Raw genomic sequence first — 6,000 nt, forward strand, 5'->3', positions numbered from 1 at the left:
CCAATGATGTGTCATGTGCAGCTCACGTGACGACGGCGTCTCCTTTGCTGGAAAAATTCGAAAAATGGCGCAGGAAAACACTACCGATAGTTTAGCGGAGAAACATCTTGAGGTTATTGTTTCAATGGAGAAAAGTGTACGACCTAAGTCGTCAAAAGTGTGGGAACACTTCACTTTAAAGACTTCAAAGAAGACCGTATCTTGCAAAATGGCACGGAAGTACAACATTGCTTCTGGAGCACCTGAAGAAGAAACATGTTGCAGCCATGGATGAAGGGAAGAACTCACAGTACGTAACTTTTTAAGTCCATAGTGGCAACAAGCATTCATGAGTTCAGCTTTATTGTGAGTAACGTTAAAGTTATGCCTTTGTTGCAACGCGGGGCTGATAATGTGTCCCCGGCACATTTGACTCTGTTTTGAGAGAGAAAACGCACGGTTACCAATTTCGAAATAAACGTAACGGACAGAAATATCTCAGGGTTGGTTTCATAATGGATCAATGTAGCTGGGCTGATAAAGCTATATAAATATATTTAGATTTGAGTGACGCTTTAGTATAACTAAACGTTGTGAAGGTGCTGGAATATTTCATGCTATTATTCAGAGGCAGCCTAAAATTAATCCTTTATTATTCACAACAGAAACGTGTACAATATCTGATTCAGTTCTGATGAGTTACATTTCTGTGTTATTGTTGGTGTATGCTGCACCCCCAATGTCCACAACATGGTGCCAGTATGCTGTTTTTTTTTCAATAAAATACTGGAAAGGATAGAAATGTAGTTTGTCTCTTTTAGCCAATTATTAATCGATTAATCGAAGTAATAATCGACAGATTAATCGATTATCAAATTAATCGTTAGTTGCAGCCCTAAAGCACACATTTGATTGGTAAATCATAGAGTAACGACCTGGAATGACACTTTATGTGTGGTGTTGGAGTTGTCCGACTTTTTGTGTGGCTGTAAACGCATCACTGGCTAAGTGCCATATGTGCATGTGTTGGCACAAGTGAGAGAGAGCGAGCGGCTGCTGTTGATATAACAAAGTTGCTTTTGGTCTGGTTTGTACTGCAGAAAATGACCACTTTTGCTAGATATCATTTTTTTACTATTGTTTTGGTGATGTGTTTATGGCCGACAATAAAGAGTTTTGCTCAGTAGAGTGATGGATGGAATTCATGTCCTCAAAGCGTCTCGACAGACGTTACAATATTTGAACAAGGATGACGAAAACTGTTTTCTCTGTCGTGTCCGTGTGTCGAAAATTGTTATGCGCTTATTTTTTTATTTGATTTTGTGCGTGGCATAGATTTGCCGTGCGCAGAGGACGCTTGAGCAGTGCGCAATTGCACAGGCGCGCACCTTAGAGGGAACGTTGCTGTCAATTACAGCTATGTTGTTATTATGTTGTTTGTTACTTATGTATGTTATGTTGCAGCTATTTAAAATAGTTTTGTCAATTTGTTCTGGCCTGAAATAAATTGGCCCTTTGTAACATATCTTTGTCTTTGTGTGTTGTATGTAGACCACATTGCTTAGCAGAGTTCAGTGATGCAAATGCATGTCAAGTTGATCAACACATTGTATTATTCTCCAGTGCAATAACAGTACTGAAATTAAGGCTAAAAGGGCATTAATGGGAGATTTAAAAAAAAAAGAAGAAGAAAAAAAGTAACTAAATAGTTACTTTTCACAGTAACGCATTACTTTTAGGTGTAAGTAACTGAGTTACTTTTGAAATGAAGTAACTAGTAACTGTAACTAGTTACTGGTTTTCAGTAACTAACCCAACACTGTTGGCAAGTATGTATATACCTTTTTACCTGCACGCTGCCTTCCGCTGTCGCCTGCATGTTGTGATCATGACAAACCATTGTCATGACGACGTGTTCCCGGCATCTACATAGCAATTAGCTACCTGCGCTGTACAGACACTCAACAAGGGCACATTAATTGTGAATAATAATTACTGTAGGGGTGTAACGGTACGTGTATTTGTATTGAACCATTTCGGTACGGGGGTTTCGGTTCTACAGTTTATCAACAACACCCAGAAACGCCATCGGCTTGGCTGGGCCTGAGCTCATCTAAGATGGACTGATACAAAGTGGAAAAGTGTTCTGTGGTCTGACGAGTCCACATTTCAAATTGTTTTTGGAAACTGTGGACGTCGTGTCCTCCGGACCAAAGAGGAAAAGAACCATCCGGATTGTTATAGGCGCTAAATGTAAAAGCCAGCATGTGTGATGGTATGGGGGTGTATTAGTGCCCAAGACATGGGTAACTTACACATCTGTGAAGGCGCCATTAATGCTGAAAGGTACATACAGGTTTTGGAGCAACATACAGTATGTTGCCATCCAAGCAACGTTACCGTGGACGCCCCTGCTTATTTCAGCAAGACAATGCCAAGCCACGTGTTACATCAACGTGGCTTCATAGTAAAAGAGTGCGGGTACTAGACTGGCCTGCCTGTAGTCCAGACCTGTCTCCCATTGAAAATGTGTGGCGCATTATGAAGCCTAAAATACCACAACGGAGACCAGTCCATAGTGGATCTAACATAATAGTGTGAGAGTCCAGTCCATAGTGGATCTTACATAATAGTGAGAGTCCAGTCCATAGTGGATCTAACATAATAGTGTGAGAGTCCAGTCCATAGTGGATCTAACATAATAGTGAGAGTCCAGTCCATAGTGGATCTAACATAATAGTGTGAGAGTCCAGTCCATAGTGGATCTAACATAATAGTGAGAGTCCAGTCCATAGTGGATCTAACATAATAGTGAGAGTCCAGTCCATCCAGGCAACGTTACCATGGACGCCCCTGCTTATTTCAGCAAGACAATGCCAAGCCACGTGTTACATCAACATGGCTTCATAGTAAAAGAGTGTGGGTACTAGACTGGCCTGCCTGTAGTCCAGACCTGTCTCCCATTGAAAATGTGTGAAGCCTAAAATAGCACAAGGGAGACCCCTGGACTGTTGAACAACTTAAGCTGTACATCAAGCAAGAATGGGAAAGAATTCCACCTGAGAAGCTTCAAAAATGTGTCTCCTCAGTTCCCAAACCTTTACTGAGTGTTGTTAAAAGGAAAGGCCATGTAACACAGTGGTGAACATGCCCTTTCCCAACTACTTTGGCACGTGTTGCAGCCATGAAATTCTAAGTTAATTATTATTTGCAACAAAAAAAAAAAAAGGTTTATGAGTTTGAACATCAAATATGTTGTCTTTGTAGTGCATTCAATTGAATATGGGTTGAAAAGGATTTGCAAATCATTGTATTCCGTTTATATTTACATCTAACACAATTTCCCAACTCATATGGAAACGGGGTTTGTAGAAGCAGTCCCTATGTGGTGTTGACAAGGAGCTGCGCACAATAGCCGCTTTCGATACTGTTGATCATAATATTTTATTAGAGCGTATCAAAACGCGTATTGGGATGTCAGACTTAGCCTTGTCTTGGTTTAACTCTTATCTTACTGACAGGATGCAGTGTGTCTCCCATAACAATGTGACCTCGGACTATGTTAAGGTAACGTGCGGAGTTCCCCAGGGCTCGGTTCTTGGCCCTGCACTCTTTAGTATCTACATGCTGCCGCTAGGTGACATCATACGCAAATACGGTGTTAGCTTTCACTGTTATGCTGATGACACTCAACTCTACATGCCCCTAAAGCTGACCAACACGCCGGACTGTAGTCAGCTGGAGGCGTGTCTTAATGAAATTAAACAATGGATGTCCGCTAACTTTTTGCAACTCAACGCTAAGAAAACGGAAATGCTGATTATCGGTCCTGCTCGACACCGACATCTATTTAATAATACCACCATAACATTTGACAACCAAACAATTACACAAGGCGACTCGGTAAAGAATCTGGGTATTATCTTCGACCCAACTCTCTCGTTTGAGTCACACATTAAGAGTGTTACTAAAACGGCCTTCTTTCATCTCCGTAATATCGCTAAAATTCGTTCCATTTTGTCCACAAGCGACGCTGAGATCATCATCCATGCGTTCGTTACATCTCGTATCGATTACTGTAACGTATTATTTTCGGGCCTCCCTATGTCTAGCATTAAAAGATTACAGTTGGTACAAAATGCGGCTGCTAGACTTTTGACAAAAACAAGAAAGTTTGATCATATTACGCCTATACTGGCTCACTTGCACTGGCTTCCTGTGCACCTAAGATGCGACTTTAAGGTTTTACTACTTACGTATAAAATACTACACGGTCAAGCTCCTGCCTATCTCGCCGATTGTATTGTACCATATGTCCCAGCAAGAAATCTGCGTTCAAAGAACTCCGGCTTATTAGTGATTCCCAGAGCCCAAAAAAAGTCTGCGGGCTATAGAGCGTTTTCTATTCGGGCTCCAATACTATGGAATGCCCTCCCGGTAAAAGTTAGAGATGCTAACTCAGTAGAAGCATTTAAGTCTCATCTTAAAACTCATTTGTATACTCTAGCCTTTAAATAGACTCCCTTTTTAGACCAGTTGATCTGCCTCCTCTGCTTCCCTCTCCCTATGGAGGGGGAGTTGCACAGGTCCGGTGGCCACGGATGAAGTGCTGGTTGTCCAGAGTCGGGACCCGGGGTGGACCGCTAGCCTGTGCATCGGTTGGGGACATCTCTGCGCTGCTGACCCGTCTCCGCTCGGGATGGTTCCTGCTGGCCCCACTATGGACTGGACTTTCACTGATGTGTTGGACTTTCACAATATTATGTCAGACCCACTCGACATCCATTGCTTTCGGTCTCCACTAGGGGGGGGGGGGGGGGTTACCCACATATGCGGTCCTCTCCAAGGTTTCTCGTAGTCATTCACATTGACGTCCCACTGGGGTGAGTTTTCCTTGCCCGTATGTGGGCTCTGTACCGAGGATGTCGTTGTGGCTTGTACAGCCCTTTGAGACACTTGTGATTTAGGGCTATATAAATAAACATTGATTGATTGAATATTGACTATTAAACAATCTGTACGTTGCATGCAGGATGTGAGGACATAATGCAGACGCTGTCCTGTCTCAGTGTTTAACCAGAAGGTGCTCACTATCATACATGAGATTAGATTAGCCTAAAAGGGACAAGCGGTAGAAAATGGATGAATGACACCAGAGCAGCCAAGGTTACTATGGAAACGCCTTAGCTAGGGCGCTACATTGGCTTAAAACAAGATAAACACAACATGTAATGGTGAACAAATGTAACGAAAAGACGGTTATGTAAACTTTCATTGAACCTGCCAACGGTGACATGTGACATTTATATAAAAAACACGCCATTATGTCGAGTCACGGCCTACTCCGGGGGATGCTACATCACTTCCGCAGCACGACAAGCTAGCAACCAGGGACGCGCAATGAACGCTCTATCGCCATTTGACGTCGTGTAGTATTTGGAAGCAAATAATACGACTTACTTTCTCCTTCTTATCGACCGGGTCCCATCTTGTCCCCCGACATCAGCTGTTTTCCTCCTCTTTGCATGTGTGTGTGTGTGTGTGTGGGAGATGAGGGTGCGCGCGCAACCTGCAATCTCTTCAGCAGCAGCAGCTGCAACAGGCGCGCGACCGTCTCCATGGTAACGGAGGATTCGCGGGCTCTGGTGTAGCGTAACATCTAAACTCTAAGATACAAATTTAAAAAATGTCACATCAATAATTACATTACTAAAATGTTCTCCTGGAATTCAGCATATTTAGTTTTTTAAGTAAGTTTGAATTCCAAATGTACAATTCTTCCTTCTATGGGTGAGGGCCGACATCCGGGCAACTGAGCTACATACGGGTTCTTCGAGCCATAGCAACCAGACTGGCGTTGAAAACAAATCGTTGCCATTACTCTTTAACCTGTCGACCTGCGCTGGTTAAACCCGTCATTCTGCCTCCAAAATGCCGAAAAACTGTGTTGTTTTTGGTTGTGCTAACCACAACTGGAAACAGGGAAAACAAAGGTTGTATTTTGTTCTGCCAAAGCGTGAT

General features: G+C 42.8%; 1 protein-coding gene across 3 annotated transcripts in view; it reads right to left on the reverse strand.

Annotated features, from left to right (window-relative positions):
* nalcn (sodium leak channel, non-selective) overlaps positions 1-5,566 on the reverse strand; it is a 453,873-nt gene extending 448,307 nt beyond the window's left edge. For all 3 annotated transcript variants that reach the window (XM_062061820.1, XM_062061819.1, XM_062061823.1), the window contains exon 1: positions 5,440-5,566. The gene's annotated coding sequence lies outside the window, so the exon portion shown is untranslated. The remainder of the gene's footprint in view (positions 1-5,439) is intronic.
* Positions 5,567-6,000: the final 434 nt, after the last annotated feature.

Source organism: Entelurus aequoreus, linkage group LG10, assembly GCF_033978785.1.
Source record: "Entelurus aequoreus isolate RoL-2023_Sb linkage group LG10, RoL_Eaeq_v1.1, whole genome shotgun sequence".
Lineage (NCBI taxonomy): Eukaryota > Metazoa > Chordata > Actinopteri > Syngnathiformes > Syngnathidae > Entelurus > Entelurus aequoreus.